The sequence below is a fragment of the Haemorhous mexicanus genome, chromosome 1 (genome assembly GCF_027477595.1).
Source record: "Haemorhous mexicanus isolate bHaeMex1 chromosome 1, bHaeMex1.pri, whole genome shotgun sequence".
NCBI lineage: Eukaryota > Metazoa > Chordata > Aves > Passeriformes > Fringillidae > Haemorhous > Haemorhous mexicanus.
In genome coordinates this window covers 30,148,242-30,170,844 of record NC_082341.1, presented here as the reverse complement: position 1 = coordinate 30,170,844, position 22,603 = coordinate 30,148,242, and the positions used below count along the sequence as shown (strand labels likewise).

Sequence of the window (22,603 nt, the reverse complement as noted above, 5' to 3'; positions counted from 1 at the left end):
TGACCACTGAGAAGAAGACTAAAATTCAGAAATCCTAAAGCTTCCAAGCAGCTCAACTAGAAATTTGCATTACAGCCCATCTACAGTCATATAAGAACACCAGAAAGTAAAGGATGAATTGTGTCCTTCCACAAACATCTGAATTACATCCTTATGTAGAAGGATGTAATTCTCCATTTTACTGCAGTCAGCATTGAAACATGAATGTGCAGAAACTGATCTGCATTCAAAAGTCTTTCAGGAATAGCTACTACTTCCTAAAGCTCCAATGTTTGAACAGCTCATGAATAGAGCTTGTTGAAACAATTAGCATAGCTGAAGGGATCTCCCATGACAAGCTAATGACATCCCTGACACCACAAAGAGAGCTGCTAATGGCGTGGGCTGCTCCAGATTAGGGCAAGGAAGGTTCTGCAATTTGGCTGAAACCCTTTCACAGTCCTGTGCCATTCTCAGTTCAATACAGAAGCAGAGGCAAAAACGTTCCTCTAATATTCCCATTTGCTGAAAGTTTAAAGATATAGAGAAGCTTTCAGGGAACTAAAATATATTTTCATTCAAGCATGATATAAACAGCATAATGAGAGAGAAGGTTGTAGTGCATTACGACTGTGACTATCCTATTCAGCCACTGCTCTTGAAGTATCTAAGTAGTCAAAGATATTCTTAGTGCTGAATATTTTAGCAGCTTTTGTCACTTTTTTTAAACTACCAACTGCACATTTAGTTTCAAGCTGAGCTCAGCCAAATTCGAGATAGTAAATTACATTTTAACCAAGTATAATCATTTAAGTTTAGCATCATTATCATTCAAGAAATGAAAATCACACATTTAGATAAGTAACTTCTGCTTTTATGCCCCCTAAAGCAAGCTGGACATACACTGCTCAAATAGGCATGATATTTGGACACTACCAGTACTCCAGCAGGCAGCACCTGTAAAACCAAAATTCATTGTACTTGATAAAAATCCTACTTTCCCTTGCTTGCCTCATGCAGCAAAATTAATTAAATATCAAATGGAACCACTATAAAACTGAACTGACTCTACTATTAAGCCCTACCCAAAATGTGCATTTGGGCAGATCCTTACTTTGGATAAGTAAGGACCACTGCAGCAGGCAAGATTTATCAATAAAAGTACAACCGATACACAATTCAAGAGTTCTAAGATTCTACTTAATTTCACTGATCTCATTATTATCTTAGCAGCCACACAGATCGTGAAAAAATATTTTCCAGTGAATCCAACATCCATTCATTCAGTATCCAAACTCAGCTAGGACAATGTGGTTTCTCTCAGAAAGTAGAAAATGGATATTGATGCATGATTGTGGGCTTTACTTGAGTGAATTCTCAGCATACATTTAAGGTAAACACAGAATTTTTGAGCATTAGGAAAATTCTGGGCATCAGGATTAGACAATATTCTAATACTTGAAATTCACTAATAATCCCCATAACTGAAACTATAATTTTGTTTAAGTTAGCTTCATGTAGACCTCCCATCTAAGCAAACATTTGAAGCTCATATGAGAGCAGAGAGCACATGGTCAGTTCTGACTGCACTCTCAAATGGGTAAGCTAAGATTTCACCTCACAAAAAAAGTCTTACTTTTTTTTTCACTCAATAAAGACAGTGCCTAGTAATTGGGATAGTTGTGAATGTGAGATAGAGAAATCAGTAAATACGACTGGCATGCTCCTGTCAGTGCAAATATTCCATCTGAGTGACAATCTGTACCCAAAACAGTGGTCCCACCAACCCTGGACCGGGTTACGGATACCAGCTGTGCTGAAACTGTAAAAACAAGCTGCTCCCTAGCTCTTCCTAGTTCCTTCCCTAGCAAGGAACATTTACCCTTGGAGAAGAGTCAGGTTTAGGGAAGATTTAAACAAGCTGGCCATACATAAGTTCATGTGACTTGAGGGAATGGATGCCCCCACAAGTCCTGAGGGACCTGGACAGCATCACTGCAAAGCCACTCCCAGAACAGATTTGAAAGGTCACGACTATCAAGGCAGGTTGAAACAGACTGTAAGAAACATCTCTCCTGTCTTTAGGAAGGACAAGGAGAACAGAGAGAACCAAAGTCCACCTCAACTCAATGTTTTGGAAGGTGATGGGCCAAATAATCCTGGAAACAATTTCCAAGCATGTGAAGGACAGGAAGGTGGGGGGAAATAGGCAGCCTTTATTTATGAAGGGAAATCATGCTTGGCCCACATGATAGTTAGAAAATAGATGGGAGGAGAGCTGAGAATGTTGTTTATCTTGAATAAAGAAAAGCTTTCAGCACTGTTCCCCAGAACACCCTCACAAACTGTGAAACCCAGGAAAGTGGACAGCAAGGTGGCTGAAAACAGTCTGTGCTGCCAAGCTCCAAGGGTTGTGATCTGCAGGCCAAAGTCCAGCTGGAGGCCAGTCCCTTCAATGGAGCCCCCAGGGGTCAACACTGGTGCCAGGACTGCTTTTCATTAAGGACCTGGCTCATGGTACAGAGCATAACCTCAGCAATTCCACAGACAATCCAGAATTGGAAGGAGTGAATTGACAGAGCAGATGGTTCTGCTGTCATTCAGAGGGACTTCAATGGGCTAGAGAAACTGGATCTACTGAATGCATGTGCCAAGGCTGGGGTGGGTGGCAGGGAGCAAAGTGAGAAACAGAAAAAGCCCCAAGATCAGAGGAAAAGGAGATGCTTCATTGCAGAGTAGCTAGGTAAAAAGCAGTAAAGAAGACAGACCAAGACTGTTCTCAGCCATCCCCAGAGACAGAAGAGGCAAACAGTATACACAAACTGAAATATGGGCAATTCTATTTAAACATTAGAAGGTACTTTTCCCTGTTATTGAGGCCAAACATCCAATAAATAGGCTTCCCAGTAAGTTTTTTGTTTCCATCCTTGGAGATTGTACACAGTCCGGGGCAACTTGCTGTAGCTGTTGGTGTGGACTAGGTACCTCCTCCAGAGGTGTGGAGATGCTCTTGTTACTACTTGATTTTTCCTTTTCAAGATCACCAAAAAGACAGCATCAGCATTGAATAGTCAAGGCAGTTAAACCTAGTGAGAATAATTCCAGTACAGGAAAGTGTTCTGCTGGGATTCCCATAAAAAGATTTCTGTTAAGGAATTTCGTAAATTCAACTGTACTGGTAGTCTTATTTAATGAGGTGGCAGTTGGCATCCTTCCTGATACTCTATTTCCATATATGTCATGTAAATGCAGAGCTTTCACTAAGCTGAATGTTGTTGTTCAGGTTCAGTTTTAACAACTCCTTGTAAATATGATACAAGGCTCACATTGTCAAAGCTCCCATTTAGAACATGAAAAACTCCACATTACCATGTACAGAATTATATTCACAACACAGACACTCTCATTCAAATACATTTCTACTGATAAGCTGACATTTCTTCATTTCTTTTTCTGAAGGAATGTCAAAGTGCAAATTAGACACCATGAACTACAGTGCCACATATTTTTTAATGTTAGCACTGAAAATTAAAAAAACCCAGCACAGGCTGTTGTGCATTAAAATTTCATGAGAGGTGCTTTGCTCATTGGGAGATGAATTTGTGCTCCATCTCCACTCACAAAAAACAGCACACAATTCCTGATTGGCCAAATCCTGAAGATAGTAAGCTAAGGTACAGAAAGGGGCTCCAGGATTTAGGATAGACTAAGTGCACTTCCTAAGGCACTACAATTTAACATTGCCACACTCACATTCTAAGGGTTTGTTTTACTACATTTTAACTGAAAGATAATTCATCCTTTATTCATTATCAAGCTGGCATTTTAGAATACAGAACAACATACAGCAAATTAATTTCTACATTCATGCATATCACTGGAGGTGATGCTACACATTAGCAACTCTTATTTGCTCATCCAAGAACCATACACCTTCCCCTTTTTCTTCAAAGGAAATTCAACAACTGATGCACCTTTGAAATGGCTACAAAAGAAGAGTGCAAGATGGAATGTAGGTTTTCATGCCCACCAGCCACCACAAACCTTATGTTTCTCATGACTACATTTTAGGTACAGTATTTTCTAACACAAATAAGCATTTCAAGTTGACACTATCTCTTTAAACTCATCTTTCACTATGTTGTCCCAAAACTACATTTTTTTCTATCTTGTGCCTATATGTCAAAATTCTTCTGGGAATTGAGTTTCTGAGATATAATGCAATGAATACAAATTAACAGAATTCAGATGAAAAATATATTTTTACTTCTATTTTCCCTGTGTCCCAGATGAATTTTTCATGAGAACTTCTGAAATGAATCCATAGTTTTCTCAACTACATCCTGGAGGTATCTTCCAGATCTCTCTCTTCCAGGAGGATTTTTAACCTAAAATAGCTCTATTTGAAAAGGGGTCTAGAAAATTATTATGAAAGACTTTGTGGATAAAAATATAAAATTATACACTTCATTAAATTCTGAACATGACAGGTCAGTACCCTTAATAATACACCTAGTTGTTCTCTGCTGCATATATTGTTTCAAAATAGCTTTCAGTTACTTAGAAACAAATTGTTTGGAATTGAGATTAAAATGCTGGAGGCCATTAAGAGTCACAAGTGCTCAAGAGTCAGAAGAAAGAAATATTCACTTCTCACACTTAACAGCTTGTGAGTTAAAAAGCCAAACATGTAAAACAGCTGTAAGAATTAGTACAAATGCAGTTGTCCAATGAACAGTTCAGCAAAAAACTCAATTAAATGAAATATGAAAGCTTAAAAACAAAACAACAAAAAACAAAAGAACAAGAGTTGTTCTTTCTAGAATATGAACAGCATGATGCTTAAAAAAATACGTGTTTCTAAATGAAAGGTATTTTTCAAAAGAAAATTGTTGAATAGGTATTCATGCAGCATCTAATAAAAAAATCACATTAAAAAGACATCAAGCTGTAGATCTTAGAAAAAATAATAAAAAATCCACTACCACATAATGACTGGAAGACAAATCACAATGAACTTTTACTGAAGTTATTTGCACCCATGTAAGCCAAACCCAGAGTGCCAAATCAAATCCTTCTAACCTTGTATCAAACTTCTAAATTTGATTAGGAAGTAAACTGGCATATGGGAAAGGTGGTAAAGTGTTAAGGAACGGTGTGAATTCCAAGACAAAGTACTTGAAGACATCAGTTCAAAAAGCAAATGGCTATTATAATTGGTTTAAAAATGTACAAGAAGTGGAAGCTAAAGCAAAACCAGGACATTAGCAGCACATGCAATTATGCAGTGACCTTTATATGCAAATACAGTGCAGATTTACTTGCAGTAAAAAGACCAAAGCCCAGTCCAATAGACATTGGGGTATATATCTGCTTCCAGTGGGAATTTAGGGGTTTCACAGCAAAGCATTCAGAATCCAGAGCTCAGTGCAGCATTAAGTATTTCACCACGAGGTATTCAGGCATCTTATTCTTAATTAGGTATCTACTTAAAGACTTTTTGAAGTCTGTAAAAATTTTGCAGTGCATTCCTTTGAAGGTAATGTACTAAAGAACCACTCCAGCAGCAAGTCCTGGAATTTCATACTCTTTATATTTCCCCAACAAAGTAATTTTTTATGTGCCTAACAGAAAAGTACATCTTACAGAATCTGTAAAGAATTCTCAGCTCTACTTCTAACATGCAAATATTTATTTTGACTAATAAGTCAAATCACTAAATTTTAGCAATTCTCATATGCAATATTAAGCAGTGTTAGACCTCACACATGCTGTGAGCACATGGCTCACACAGTTGTGAGAGGCTCAGACTTCTGTCCTGTAAAACAAATCCTCCTTCCTGAAATTCTTTAAAGCAAGCAATAAAGCCATACTGCTATTTCAACAGCCTCTTTTACATTCACTGCCTAGTACAGAGATGAGGCAAATAAGTTTTCTAAAAATCAAGATGAGATGATGTCTTCCACCAAAACAGAATCCAAGGTCTCAATCAACAGGATCAAATAATGTGCTGCTAAGCTGCTGGCTGGGCTTTCTGCTATGCCAGTTACAACAAATTGGCACAAGCTTCTGCTCTGTTTCCCAGAAATCAGTTAGAAATACAATATAGCTTAAAAAAAAAAAAAAAAAAAAGAGCCAAATGACCTTTTTTTCTTTCAGCCTCAATCAGGATTTGGAACTAGTTCACCACAGAAATACTGCAGAAATATTTCTGCTGCTGCTTAAGTTGTTCTGCCTTCCCCTTTCATGCCAGCCCTTTGTCTGAATTAAAAAGGGTGCACATCCAGATGTGCCCTCCCAAAGCAGAGCTGATGTACAAGACTTGGCCTCTATCAAGTACAACCAGGTAGTAGCAGATACCACAGCAGGTGAGGGACTGCCCTATATGATGCTTTCAGAGCAGGAAAAGAAGATATGAGACAGGCCTATTTAGGTCCACATTTTGATTTTTTTTTAAATTATGCCAGATTTTAATCAGTACTGAAAACAAAAACTTCTTATAGGGAAAAATCAAACTTAAAATTCAGAGTTCACTGAAGCACACAAGGAAAGAAACAAAACTCTTTTTCATTCAAACAAACAGGTTGTCCAGACATCATCTCCATCCTTGGAGATATTCAAACCCCAAATGAAAATGGCCTTGGCCAGTCTACTATAGCTGACTTTGCTTTGTTCATCTGAGTGAATTAGGAAATCTCTAGAGCCACTTTCCAGCCTCAGCCATTCTGCCACAAGACACACACAGAACAGTCCTTGTAGGTCACATCAAACTGGGTACAGTCCTCTCCCCTCATGCAGGACTGTGGACAAACTTCCATCAGATGAATACAACTGGAAGAAAGAATCTGTCTCTTAAAACTTCTCAAAGAAGCCACAACAAGAAATTACAGAGTCCAAATTACTTTGAAGGAAATCACAAATTCTAAGTTTCTTTTACTTTGACTCTTACCCAGCACTATGAAAACTAATTATCTAAGCTCCTGGTAAGAAACCATCAGACAACTCATGCACTCAATTTAGAAATGCTTTCTAAATTCTTAAATTTGACTTTGAAAAAAATTTAAGCAAACCTCTGTGGTGAGCAAAGGCAAAGTTAAGTGACAGCTGGAGTACAGACTTACAGGAGCACTGTGAGCTCTGCACTATGGAGCTATACTGGGCATAACTCATGGAGGCCACACTTCAATCATCAGTAGTTTATTGTAACTCAGTCACTCAGTAATTAAAACAAAAAAGAAATAAAAAACCCACCCTTTCAAGTAATGTGAAAAGAAACAACCCTGCTGTGCATACCCTTATCCATCTCTGCCTGCTGTGTGTCTAAGAACATCCATTTCTCTAAAAATGCTTGAGATTAAGTGGAATTTTTAACCCATGCAAACAATTTACAATGCAATTTTAACCCATGAAAACTATTAACAACGTGTTACAGTAGAGGGAAGGAGAGAAGGAGGCAGGCTGTTGATCTATGTCTGCATACACATGGAATAATTTTAAAAATGCTACAAAACAGTTTTAATAAATAGCTGTACACAAGAACAAAAAATTTATTAGGTAAACATTACAGTAGAATATAATTTTTCCCATGGGTTCAGGTAAACCAGCATAGTTCAGTGCACTAGAACCACAAACTTGTTCTTTCAAAGGAGCAAGAAGCAGACCATGGACAGAATAATTCTGAAACCCTCTGAGTCTATAATATGTACTTCAGTGCTTCAGCTTTGGTTTATGTGTGCCTTTTCACCAGATGAAAACTAACTTTCTCTCAACCACTCCCCCTTCTTTTTTTCTTACACTGAAGTTTATTTCAGCTCTTACTGGCCTTGTTGCACAGTGCAGTAACTGACATATAGCCACCCATAAAAAAATAGAGACAGCAACACAATTCTCCCCTATTCCTTTTTTTACTCTATCTTTTCCCATGAAGGGCAGTATAACAACTAGTTTTGAATTTAGTCTGAGATACACAGTACCTGAATATTTACTACAGCAGGGCTCTGTTACTAGAACCTATCAGAACATCAAAGCTTCCTTCATACAAAAAACCACTTTTGCATTTCTGCAACATTGCACTAGTTTAGAATAACAGAACACACCTCATGCAACAAGAATTATCAGCCTCAAAGAGACCATTGATCTAGAAGGGAAAGCCTCCAAAGGCAGTTTCAGATGCTTGGCCTGTGATCTGAATGGTTCTCTGAAGGAATCAGTCTTGCTTTCCTTTCCAGCTCTTAAAGAAAACTTGAGAGTATGTGATGGCAAAGTTAAAATGAAAAAAAAATATAAATAAAATTTTACAAAAGCAACTTCACATATAAACTTCTTCTGACATTGTAAAAACTTAATTTGGAATCCCCAATAACTTACTTTCAGTAAATTGTTTGAATTTGATACATTTTTTCTGATTTTACAACAAAAGGACATACTGTCCCCCACTGAAACCTTCCTTGGTATGCCATGATTAATCATTTTGAAGTGACCAAAAACACTTGGAAATATCATTACTGCATTTAAAAAGACTAAAGTACCCTTGAAAAACCCATATTCTTGCTAGATTGTATGCTTATACATAGATATTAGCTTGGATAATCATATTCAAGAGCACCTGATTTGCAAACAGCTCATATTTTTAGATCACAATAAGTCTCTGTAAGCTTTGCTTTGACACTTGGTTTGGATAAATCCAGACATACCTCAAGGTGAATCATCATAATATTCTGGTGCTCTCCAGCCCTTCCACAGAGGCTACAAAACTCTTTGGTTTCTCCTGAACCACTATTGCTACTTCCATTAAATTAGGACCTAGGTGTCCCATCCAGGATTCAAACCATTTAATAAGACATTCAATGTTCTGTTATTTAACTGGCTTATAAAAGTTATCAAAACTTTTTTGAAATGTCAAATATGGAACAGCATGCCTCAATGGCCTTGAATTAGGAAATTTCTGTGAACTTCAAAACACAGGTCTCAAACATGACCTTCTCATGTGTACCATTCTCTCCTCTAAAGAAAGAGTATCCAGACTCAGATGCATTGCTTCAGTGACACAGGTACACTCAGAAAGCTGTAGACATGTTACATCATTTACAGGTAAGTAATTGCACTCTTCTATTCACACATGTATTTCTGATTTTGGGAAAGTCTTAGTCACTTATGATATGAGGCATCATTTTACGGGAAAGAAGTATTTTTGAATGGTTTCTTAATTTTATCAGTTATATGTCTTAAAATATTAACCTGAGAAACAAATATTTGAAGAAACATAAAGCAGAGAACTTCAAACCTGCAGGCATATTTAGATTGTTAGTAATTCTGACTTGCACACTATGGATGCTTTTCCACAAACCTTAATATTACACAGGAGTAAGACATGGAAAATACAAACTCACAACAACCTAATTTTAGGCCAGGAGTCCCTCCCCAGCATACAAGGAAACAGACACACCTACAAACAGGTAAAGCACAAGCCAGGAATCATGGCAATCACCAACAGGAATTAGTCAGCTACTTCCACTATGTAACACACAGAGACCCCATGTGAGAACACCATCACGTGTTTATGCAGCACTTTAAGGAATTCCTCCTGCAAAGACCTGGCAAACAGGACAGGGAAACGGGGTGTAGTGCAGGCACCAAGCACAGTGATGAGTGAAGACTGCTATCTTTAAGATTTTTCCAAAGTGATAAAACCCCATTAATAAGAATTGATGCAGGAGAAGGTCTATAGGTACACAGAAGCTGTCAACAAGCTTAGAAGGAAGTAGAAGCAACCTCCCCATGTAAGTTTTTCATAGTTGTGATTCATTACATGAGATGTTTGATGTCCAATGTTATTTCATGCATTAAAAGTAAGTGAGATGAGTCAAAATTTTCCATTTAAATCTATGACAGAAAAGTGGGTTTATCTGCTTAGCAGCAAAATGATTTTTGTCTTTATAATCATCAAGATTCCTTAAGCTTCTGTTGCTAAACAGCCAAATAGTTTTCTGTTCATTAAAGAAAAAGCTTCAGTCAAATTTTCCTCAGGAAAAGTGTATAGATGGCCAAAGAACATAAAGCTGAATTATTTTATGAAAACTTACCCCACAAGAAAAACAACTTTTTGTTGTCATTGAAATTTATCAAAGATTTGACAAGTTTTTTTACACTAGCTTCTAGATACATTAGGCTTCAATTTTGTCTTTCCAATTCTAAAGAACTATTATCACAGAGTCTTTAATTGCTGCAATAGTTATTTGCAGTGTTTGATAAGTAACAAATGTTGTAAAGCTCTTTCAAGAAAATAAACCTTTCACTGCAGCTGATGCTTTGAGGAACATTTACACTGAATGTCCTTTGACAATAGATTTCTTTACTGTAGAGCCTTATTTGTTTTCACAAGACAAGGATTAATTCTAAACTGACGTGTTTTAAGAGTATGATTCAGCAGAGACCAAATGATACATGGAAATTTGATTAATACTTTGGCATTTTCAACAGTGGAATACAAACCAAGAAAAGAGACTCTTTGAATCAGGCAGTTAAATTGGATCACAGGTTGAAGACCAAAAATTCTTTTCATGCTCAATTTGTTATCTGTGATTTCACCCATGTCAGTAGGAAAAAAAAAAATTTATCTTTAATAACTTATAAATATTATAGTACATCTTTCCTACTGGAACTTGACAACAATGCAAGAGACTTCTTATTGCACCTGGGTGATCAATTCAACTCATAAATGAGAACTTTATAGAAAATTCTGACCTCTGCTGCAAGTGTGTATTGTCATTTAGTAGCAGCAGTAGGACAAAGTAACAAGAAGAGTTAATGACATTCATGAAGCTCATGGAAAGTAAGTCTTGTGCAGGAGGGGGGAAAAAAGTTCAACACAACCCTCGTTCTGACCAAGCTCTTGTCCACTCTTGCTCAGTGTCTGAGGGCTGAGCAAATAAATTAAGACTCAACACACATAGAATCAACCATCTGTGGCTTTGTCCCCATCCGAAATATGGATATACATATACTTGCAGTGAATTTTTTGCACCTATGCTTTATTACAAGGAAGCTTACACCTTTGTAAATATCAGGCATAAATATCACTATCAGTTAAAACAAGCAAATTTGAAATTTACACCTAAAACAAGCTACAGGTAAATCTCCCAATTTAATAAAATGAATTCTGTATCTGTGCACTTTTTCATCTAGCTACATACATACAAAAAATAATGGACTTTTTATCCACTGACTCAGTTTCCCTTCTTGGTAGGATTACAACTGTTGAAAGTACTCATGCACAATCAAACCATTTTCATCTGTGTGGGCTTCTTCTTTCAACACTCAATTTCACTTTTGAATCACAGATTTCAAGACCTCGAGAAAAATCACCGCAAGATAAAATCACCAAGTTTCTTCACTACTTGGGGGAGGAAAAAAAAATAGAAAAAACCCAAGAAAATACCCATAAACAAAAAAGCAAAAAACCCAAAACAATTTCTATGCCCATACAAAAAAACCCCTGCACTTGATTTTAGTGAAAGTAAAAGCACAACAAGCAAAACCAGGGCTAAGGATGACTCAATGCTTTTTCATTAACCCTGACTGGATGAAAACAGTTGGAATTAAAACTCCATGGTTTTGGCAAACACTTGCAACACAGAACACAGAACATTGCACCTGCCATCACAAATGCAGGAAACATATAAAGATGTTTAAATACATTAAAAGCTTGGTTATTTTTCTTCCTATTCTTTCGACATCAGGATTCTGAATATCCATGGAAGAGGTTGCATTTGTGAACAGCCAGGAATGAGATCTGAGGGTCCCAGTTAACAGCAGGTGGAGTATAAGTTAATGGGATATATCCTGATAGCCAAAATGTTCCTGGGGAGCATCAAGCACATCATCACCAGCTCATTGATGTGACTGGCCCACTCTGCTCTGCACTGGTGTGAGGCCATCTCAAGCACACTGTGCTGGTTTAAGTACCTCAATGTAAGAAGGACATCAAGGTATTAGAATGTGTCTAGAGGAGGGGACCAAGATGGTGAAAGGCCTTGAGGGCAAGACTTTATAAGACTTGCCTTGTGGGACCAGCTGAGGTCACTTGGTTTGTTCAGCTTGGAGAAGACGCAGATGTCAACCAGTCAAACAGAATCACAGAATTCATTTCATCCTTTAATGAAACCTTTTCTCTTGCTGCTACCTTTGAAATAGGTAAAAGAATAGCAAAAGCTATTTTTTTTACACAAAAAAATGAGTATTCATCCCTGTCTTATCAAGGAATCTGTGACTTATCCAAATCTATCATGTTAACCACAAACTTTAGATAATGCAATGTTTTTAACTACTGCTGCATAAAATTAAGAGGCCAATAGAATTTGAAACCAAAAGACAAATATGTCATCCTTAAAAAAAATATTTTCAGGTTGCAGAAGCAATTCTAAGTCCAACCATCACTTATCAAACTAATATAAGCAAAACTAATGTCAAACAAAATAGGACATTTCTTAAGCCTTTGGGACTCAAGGGAAGTGCACAGATGGTTTAGCAAAAGCAGGGAGGCAGGAAGGGACACAATAAATGGGGGAAGTGGAACAGAACTGGGCTTCCAGCACATGGCTGGGGTAAGGAATGTGAAAGGCAACTTTTCTATCTTGTCTATATAACTTTGAGCAAGAGGGATCTTCCAGTAGTAAGGAAAAAAAAAAAAAAAAACAACAACACAACAACAACAAAAAAATCCCACCAAAACCAGAGTTATAGATTGTCATTCCATGTACAAATATTAGCACATTCTGAATGTACTGAAATTAAGAGAAAGTCACATATACAGTGCTTGTGAGCACACCAGAAAGTAAAAGGGATTTAGGAACTTACAAGATATTCAGTATAGAATTTAAGAGTGCACTTTTCAGAAAATTAAAGTTTTAAACTGAGAGAAATACAACTTTCACTCTTTTTTTTTTTCTGTACACAAAGCCCATATGTATCCAAGCAAAGTGTCACCTCCCATTCAAGCAAAAGTCACTTTGGTAACCACATTTCCATAGTAAAAGAGACGTTAATGAAAGCAGCCCTAGATTTTTTCCCACAAAAAGAAGCATAAGAGAATATAATTAAAATTATATTGTTACATTTGGATTTGCTGCCAAATCCTTTTAGCCATAAAGTCGAGATATGCAAACAGGAAAAGATTTTATGTTATTTTTACTGGCAGAGTCCCAACAACCTGTCCACAGTCCATGACTGCTCATGCAGCTACATACCTCCTGCTGCAGACCCCTCACTGCAGATACCTAATCTTTTTGTTGTTGTTGTTGCAACACCAACCATATTGAAAATTCAACTAGAAACAATTTCAACACAAGCTGCATCATTAGGCTTGAGGACATTACACATGCCATACCACAGACTGGTAAATAAACATCCCATTGAAATATTTTCCAGCGTAACCAAGGGGTTTTTTACTTAGTATAAAGATACAATTGTAATTTTTATTTTATTTTTAAACTTTAATAGCATGGCAATTAAATTTCTCTTGACTTTCGGACACATGAACATCCTCATGGTTAGATTTGCCTAAACAGAGCTATGCAAAGTAAAACCTAACACAATTTGAAAGAAAGCAAAACAAAAAAAAATTTCTACTGTGCCAAGTAAAAAATGCCTAACCTAATTACTTACTAGAAAATTAAAACTATTTATTTAATAAAGACAGGCAAATGAAGGCACAGACATTCACAGTAAGAAAGCTCTTTGTTCAACTACACTTCATTGGCAACATAAAATTTGAGCTTAAAGCAAGTAAATATAGAACAACTCCACTGTCCCACAGCTGGAAGAAGCCACTTTCCTTATGAACATAAAAATCCCTAACCATAAACTTGTGGCTAAAATAGCCTGTATAAAACCGGATGAGGTTTCCCAAAAAATGAGGGCAGTCACGTCACCTCCTTTAAAAACCCACTCAAATTTTGCCTGAGCCAAATCTCAGGTCATTTCAGGCTCCAAAAACAGCAACCAGGCAAATGTAGCTTTATTTTCAGGATCTCTAGACTAGCAAAACATTGAGTAAGACTAGGAAGCAATATCCAGCATTTGTGACTGAACATTTTTCTGATTATTATATCAATTATAAGAAAATTAGTGATGTAGTTAAATTGCAACCAAAATAATAATGAAAAGTTACCGTCTGCTTGCCTACAGAGAGAAAATTGAGCATTCACCTATTTCAGCACTAGTTCACAAACTGACTTGACAGTAAAATGAAGAATTGGCTTCACAGAATTGATATCACATACAAGTAAATTAAGATAAATCTTACTGTAGGCCTTCAGTACATATACAAGAATAATCAGAAAAGCATTTTACCAAGACATGTACCTTTTTACCAGGACATGGGCAATGGTTTGAAACTGAAAGAGGATAGATTGGACATAAGTAAGAAATTCTTTATGATGAGGGTAATGAGATGCTGGAAGAGGTCGTCCAGGGGGTTTATGGATGCCCCATCATTAAATTCAGGCTGGATGGGGCTTTGAGCAACCTCATCTTGTGAAAGATGTCCCTGCCCATGTCACAGGTGTTGGAACCAGATGATCTTCAAGGTCCACTTCCAACCCAAACCATTCAATGGTTTCAAGCTCACATTTACATACATTTTTGAGTATGCAAAAAGTCAAGTTGATTCTTCCACTAAAAATCTGAAGTTGTTATAGATGTTGGCTTGAGATTTAGTATTGAAAAAACACCTAAATATTGATAAAACAGCTACTAATGTGAAGCAAAGAAAAGCCTTATCAGTAGTTTATTGTTTTTCTGCACTGTTACAAGAAATTCCATAAGCACACAACTGAACCTATCCAGATGAAAGTGAACAGCACAAAGCCTTTTCACTTTTCAGGGCTAAGAAAAAGCTATACAGATGCTGCAGCTATGCAGCACATGCATTGCACTAGTCCATGAATACTGTTCAGTTTAATCACTTAGCCAAGTTTGGGGGGTTTTTTAATGCCTAGGAAAACAAAAGAGAAGCTTCTCTCCCACTATAACTGACAAAGCCTTATAAAACTGTCATGCTATGCATTCAACCCTTCTTTTTTAGTAGAGCTAGGAGGAATATCAGTTTCCTAGAGGCAGGTAAAAAGGTTCAGTTATCGCCAGTCAAGAAAGAATTGTCCAGAAGCTGAGAAACAGAACAGGAGACAGAATAGGACATGGAAAAGGTTAAGAGAATTTGCTAGGCTGCCAGAAGATGATGTAAGGAACTGAACTTTACCCCAAGACATGCCTTCAGCTAAAATAGCCAATTACTGTGATAGAGAGACAAGGAAAAGAAGCAGTAAGATAAAGTTAGAATGCTTTACAGAAAAGCAGAACTTCCATTCAGGAATAAATGTAAGCTTGAAAGCATCAGCTTGGGGCAAGGGGAAAGGGTAAAAAAAAAAAATAAAAAAAGAGCTGCAAGATACCTCATGAAGTAGGAAAATCAAAGAATTCTCAGTTCCATGTAGTTTTAAAAGTTGAAATAAAGCAAGATAGCAAATACTTCCATTTCAGCAGGAGAAAAGTGCCAAATATATTTATCAATGTAATAATAAAAATTCAGATCTGCTGAAATCTATAGGAGTGTCCTTCTGCTTCCATTTAATAACATTTTAATATTTATTGATCCAGTTCTAATGCTAGACAATAAAAAAGTAGCAGTATTTATCATCTCTTTCAAAGGCTCATTTTTTTACTCTTACAATAACAAAAAGATTTTCAGAAGCAGTCAAAAAAAAAAAAAAAAAAACCACCAAAAAACACCAAAACCCACCAGTCAATGCTCCAAGACCCAGGGAGAAGTTCTTTTTCATCCTGATACTGATAAGATTCCAAAAACATGGGGTTTTTTTCATGATGTACTGCACATAGCAAGGAAATTAGGCATGATGTTCAGAAAGAAAAATGATAGGATTTCTTGACCTTTTTCAAGTCAGGAATATCTGCTAGTATTGTCAGCGAGAAAGACACCTTTTCCTTGGAATGAAGATGTTTTTGCTACCTTTGTTTAGGCACAGAAGTCACAATTAAAGGTCAGCATCTGCCAAAGAAAGCGCATTACAGACTACAGGAGATGCTTTGATGAAAAATACATACTATTACTGTTTCCTATTTTATTATTTCTGGCTAGAGTAAAAACTTCATCCTGAAAAAGTGGCATTTATAGCTACAGCTCCACTTTCTCAAAATGAGAAAGAACTTCAGTGTTACACACAATCAATAAATTTTAATAATTTTGTTCCTCAGGTCACACTTTAACAACTTTCCCTAATTCCTCTTTACTGGCACATTTCCATTCATAGATTATATGTATCCAAACTGTTGAGTGTCCCAGGCATTCATCCAGCACCACTTTCTACATGGGCTTCTCTAATCTGCTTCAACCATGATAACTTTTTGCCTGCTATCAATGTCAACCTATGTTGGATGTCAACCTATCTATGGAAAAGGGGTAAATCTGTATATTCACATCATTTTTTTCTTTTAAAATATTTCCAGATATCCTTCCATCTATTTATTTGCTAATAATACAACTAAGATGGTCCCCTTCAGATGTGCTACCTAGTGACCAATCTGTTATTCTGATTTTTTAAAATCCTCTCACTTCAATATAGCCCATTGCTGTCACCAAACATTAAGATTTGTCCTGCCCCACCTATGGCGTTTTTTCATTGACTACTGTACTTCCACTGTTGCCAAAACACAGGAATATTGAAAGGACTCCATCCCACATGAGTCACATTTGTCACTTAAACTAAAAAGCATAAAAGAAAACTGAAATTCAATAAGTGAATCGAAGAGCTTTCGGTCTAGATGTGTCATCATTTTTCAAACTACAAAGACCTGTTGAAGAGAACAAACAGATAAAGTTCTCAAACAGTGCAATCTTTGCTTTGAGCACTCACTTTCTACTTAGATTATTAGAGAAAATGCATTTAATCTCTCTATATTTTAAAAAACTGAAATCACTGAGTAAGTCTTCAAAGAATACCACTATAATCAAGCTGACAGGAAAAGATCAAAATCAGAGTAAGCATCTTTAAATGTAGGCAGGTACAGTTCTACAGAGAGCTGAAGTCTTATATCTGCCACAGGTACTTTGAAAGGCACCAGCCTGTAGTTTGTCTTTGTGTTACTTCAATGTATGCTGAGCAGGACTGAGCTCCTTAATTTTGAAGCTGAAATTTTAAAGAATCAAATTTCAGAGTATATGCCTATATGCCATTTATTTCTGATAACATCAACTCACAGTATATAAGAAATTTAGTTACTGACTATAACTTGCTTACTGCATACCATTTGCTGGTGCTAGGTATATGACACCTTCCATCTATGTGAGCATTTAAAATAAATGTGAAAATACATGAACAAATTGTGCAGAGAAGAAATTAAGTTCTGTACATACAAACAAATACATTGTACTCAAAAACATTGCATGCATATATTGTAATAAAATATTTAATCCTTTCCACAAGATGCTTTTCACTACATGTTTTAATAAATTACAGCTTAATTTTTATTTAGCAAAAGTGGATGTGATGTTTTAAGCATACTTTAATATTGAGACTGTCCCTTTCAACAACATTAATTTGATTTTTAACAGGTATGACATGTACCTTAGAAAGAAGGGAGTTCAGTTTAAAGGCCTGTGAAATCAATCCAAAGAAGCATTGCCAGCAAGTCAGTGGAGGTGATTCTGCCCCTTTATTTCACTCTCATGAGATCCCACCTGACATTCTGCATTCAGTTCTGGGATGCTCAGCACAGGGAGGACATTGATCTGTTGGAATGAGTCTGGAGGAGGCCCAAGAAGATGACTGGAAGGATGGAAGTGATGCCTTGAGAGGCTGACCTGGAACAGAGACTAGATAGAGATAAGAGAATAAAGTCGATATTTATTAAAAGGCCTCAAAGAACACACCCTGGGCAGTAGCAGGGCAAGAGCCTGGCCAGGGGTTTACCCAAGATGGACCCAAAATGGTCACAAAATGGAAGACCAGTCATGAGGTCTCACACTTTTATAAGTTTTGATCCATTTGCATATTGGAGATAATTGTCCAATTATAGCTTCAGGTTATGAAGTCCCATCCTCCTTGTTTTCTCTTCTTCAGTTCCCTGTTGTTTATACCTTCTGGCCAGAAGCTCATAAGGGTTGTCCTTGGTCTGAGGCTGGAAAAGGATTGTTTTGTCCACCTGGCCTGTGAAGAAAGCTTACAAATACTTAACATGAGGCTCAGAGCTACACCCCTAGGCAGCACAGAATCTGAAATATATGAAAGCTAAAACTCAAGGCATCAGAAGGCATCTCCTAGAAGGAAAGACTGGGATAATTGGGATTGTTCAGCCTGGAGAAGAATAGGCTTCAGGGTAACCTAATTGTGTCCTTCTAGTGCCTGAAGGGAGTCTATGAGAAAGATAGAGAGGGACTTTTCCTAAGAACCTGTAGTGACAGGACAAGAGAAAATGGGTTCAAACTGAAAGAGCAGAGGTTTACATTAGATATAGGAAGAAACTCTTTTTTGTGAGGGTGGTGAGGCACTGGATCAGGTTGGCCAGAGAAGCTGTGGATGCCCCAACCCTGGGAAGTGTTCAAGGCCAGGCTGGATGGGGATCAAGTAACCTGGTCTAGTGGAAGGAGTCATCACCCATGGCAGGAGGATTGGAACAGATGATCTTTAAGATCCCTTCCAACCCTAAACCTAACCATCTTATAAATCTGTGATTTTATAAATCAAGTGAAAAAGGCACAGTATTCAAAACTGCAAATATCAAAAGAGTTTTACAGAAAATACTGGGTTTACTAATGACAAGGGGGGAAAAAAAAAAACCCAAAAAAAGAGTCTTCATGTCTTTGTGGAGCACCCAAGAAGAAAAGTGAAATCTCTATGAGTATTTAAGCCACAAATACTGAAAAAGTAATCCAGCTTGATGCAACAACTCATCAGAGAAATAACTGTGATATAAAGGCAAATGCTGAGGAAATTGCTCTAGGGAACTGTGACCACAGCATGAGTTCTATTACAATTCATTCAAGAAGGGACACAGCACGAAGGGGAAATTACTTGGGAGAAAGACACTTTCTAAAACAGGTAGTTAGAAAGAGGAATTTGAAAGACAAAAGTTGTATTTGGAAAAAGCATTCATCCAGAAAATTAAAAGGCCACTTGGAGGCCAAGACTGCTGGCTGCCCATGCTAGGAGCACATACTAATGCTGCTTAAGCATCTCTCACCAATAAAAGGTGTGAAGGATGGAGCACCAAGTGTGGAAGGCACTTGAGAAGACACTCGTGCCTCTCATTGTCTCCAAATTTTATACTTGTCTGGTACAGAATTGTGTGCTGTGAGTAAGTAATCCCTTGCATGCTGAGCAATGGCAGGGTGCTGCTCAAGCTTCGCGGTTTTCAGTCTGTCAAGACAGGGTTTCTTTGGTTGTCATCTCCTTCCTGCCAGCAAAGGTTGGCTACAAAAACACATTCACCTGCCCTGTAACTAGACTTCCATAAAAATTACACAAGAAGCACTAGAAGTTGCAGGGTGAATCCTGGTTGGTGCATGTTTTGCACCTGGGAAGAATCCACTTATCCAGCAGGTTTTTGTGATTTGGGTGCCGAGCATACCAGGAGTTCTCTCATGAAAAAAAAAGCTTTTTTTCTTTTTCCCTTCTGCCTTTGCCCCTCTTGATTCTGAATCACTAAGAGGCCTGTAATCCAAAATTCTGCATGAGGCCAGCAAAAGGAAAAAAAATTAAGCTAAGACTTGTCCATGCTGGCTGTCTGTGGTTGGTAGAGGACTTTCTGTTCAGAGAGGTGAGAATGCCTGGAACTCAGGCTGCCACAGGGAGTGGGAAAAAGCTGTGGGAAAAAATGTAAGGAAGAACATCCTTACTCAGGAAAGGAAGCACCATCATGCATTGCAAGTTCTCATACCAGCACAGACTGTTTCAATATTGTCTCAGTGTTGTCCCCTTATTGTGTATGGGTAATACCATTGTGATTACCCATGGCTTCATGGTCACCAGGCCAATATAACAGCCAGCTGTGTTCTCTGGGCACAGAAGTAGAAAGAAAATAAGTAGAAAATTAATTGGATTGTTGGACAATATAACCAGCACCTTGCATGTTTGAAAATGTTTAGCCATCTTGATGAGTCTACAGGAAGAAATCATAACTTGGGATGTAAGCTGGAGCGTCTAGAGGATATAAAGTTGTGTACAAGTTCCTACTTGGTGTTACAATCAAGAGCAATTTCCCCACAAATAAACTCAGATTCATAATTTTAAAGTGGCATCTAACATTTCTCCATGCAGGAAAATGAATTCCAGTCTTTATGAACAATCATGCACAGCAGTCCATCTCTTAAACACAGTCACAGTACTCCACTTTACCTAAATAGAATTTATGCCCACTGGACAGAGTAACTAGAGGGTTACTGGAATCTGAATAAGAAGCAAACATTCTTTCTGCATGAATCATGCTGCTGAAACAGCAGATTGAAATTATTGTCGAGAAGAATGAAGAGTTTAGGTCTCTCTTATTGGTTCTATAAGGGCACAGCTTCTCTCTAATTCACTATTCCAAAAAGGGAAGTGTTGAATGTGCCTTCTTTCTTTCAGCTTCTTTACTTCAATTATTCAGTTCAGTTATCCAAACTGTCCCCCAGGCTTATACACAAAATCTGCAATTACCTTCGGTGGGCCAGTAATAAGAAAAAAAGGGAAAACACCCCCCACTCTATAACAAAATGGCAGATTTTATAACCTGACACAGACTGGAGGGCTCTCCTGTTGATGCTTTCTTGTTCCAGCAATTATGCACCTAAGAGTGAACAAATTCTATTATAATACTGAAACTGATTTATTTCCTTTGGAACATGAAAGATGATTCCTTCTAATCAGGAACTCAGCACCAAAATAGAGTGGGCCTTCAAAAAAAGCATGAAACATTCAGGCTTTGCTGTTATTTGATGCAATTGTCTATGCAAGCATAAATTATTCAAGTCTGTATATTGTATTTCCAGCACAGTTGGCATATCGCTATTCAAATTACAAAAATGTGATTTTTTTTGTTTGGGTTTTTTATTTTTCACTTTGAGACTCTATTAGATCTTTTGGTATTTTTCTCACTCGTGATCCATCTCATAGCTATGTGAAAGGGATGTTTTCTTCTATGGTACCAAAGGTGTTGGTACGACAGGCAGGATGGAGATAGAGAGTTCTTTGATTGTATATTCACTTCCCACTGCTCTCCAGTGGCAATTCTCTATTAGAGACAGTGATTCTAGCTGCCATCAGCCAAGATGAACTTGCCTACTCCAATTGTCTGTGTTAGCCTTTATGTCCAACTGGAAAGCTTCCATTTGCTTCTCAGAAATACTTCCATTTAAAACATTAAGATTTCACTAGCTTTATCCTCACATGCAATTTTTATTTCTCCTCCTATTTTTTGCAGAACTGTTAAAAAATAGGCAAAGCTTCTAGTATTTTTCAGATGCTTTGCAAAAGAAAAATCACTGTAAACTGAAATAACAGAATTCCAATTTATTACTATTAGGAGACGAGAACCACAGCATTGAATAACATTGCAGTTACTAAGCTTAAGAGTCTCCTCATCTATTGCAAATTGAAAAAAGTGTATTTTTTTTTTTTTGCTTAACTTATCCTTTAATTCTTTTAGAAGCACTGGTTTTATTGTCTAATCAATACAATTTTTAATGACTGATGCAGAATGAAACATAACTGGTTTCAAGTACCAACTACAATATGCATTACAGCATTACTTTCACTTTAAACAATTAACCAGCTGCAAAATGGTCAGAACCAAGCGAAATCCTCATTCAGAGAGGATTGTTTCTTCAGCTACTTACTACATAAAAGCTGTATCTACATTTCTACTTCTAGGAATGCCAGAGCCAGCACTATTCTCTACTAGGGTTAAAGGAGAGAATTCAGCTGTAGTAGTAATCATTTAAAACAGAAATATTGTTAGTACTACCTTCTTTCGTAACAAATGATGAAACTTCTCTAATTCAGTATTACAAAATAAATTATTGAAATAATAAAATAAAACAGGTGAAAAACTTTGAGGTTTATTTTCTATTCATGTTAATCCCCTATATTTAATTACTGGTTTCTGACAAAAACTTCCCCACCAAAATGGTTATTTTCTTTAACAGTATTTGTTTTTTCCAGAAATTTCAATTTTACAGAGAAAGTACCATGGAATTTACATTATTTTTTTACATCACCTTTATAACTTTTCAAGAATTCAATTACTATTAAAATTCTGGGGCCTGGATGACGATATGCAATTAGATTTAATTCAGTATAATTAGACTGAGCCAATACACATTTTCAACCTGACGCAAGTCAGATTTTCCCCTTTTTTTCCTTTGATTTGTGTCAGCAATAACAGTTCAGTTAAGATCAGTATAGTTAATTATTCCTTTGCCTAACTGAAGCAGCAACATTACTGGGAAAAGTCTCTAGACAAGAGGATAGCAGCCTGCATACAAAAATCTGACGGATCATTGCACCGGTGTACAGTAACTGCTTTAAGGGTGAAAAATAATTGTCTTCGCTTTGCTTTATGTCTGCTTAGCACA

At 37.1% G+C, this 22,603-nt stretch overlaps 1 protein-coding gene across 3 annotated transcripts in view; it reads right to left on the bottom strand.

The window, feature by feature from the left end:
- HDAC9 (histone deacetylase 9) overlaps window positions 1-22,603 on the bottom strand; it is a 268,924-nt gene that overhangs the window by 236,147 nt on the left and 10,174 nt on the right. Inside the window, exon 1 of one of the 3 annotated variants that reach the window (XM_059844308.1) lies at window positions 17,619-17,636. The exons of the other annotated variants lie outside the window; for them this stretch is intronic. The gene's annotated coding sequence lies outside the window, so the exon portion shown is untranslated. Of the gene's footprint in view, window positions 1-17,618; window positions 17,637-22,603 lie in introns of those variants that run through there. 3 annotated transcript variants of the gene reach the window in all.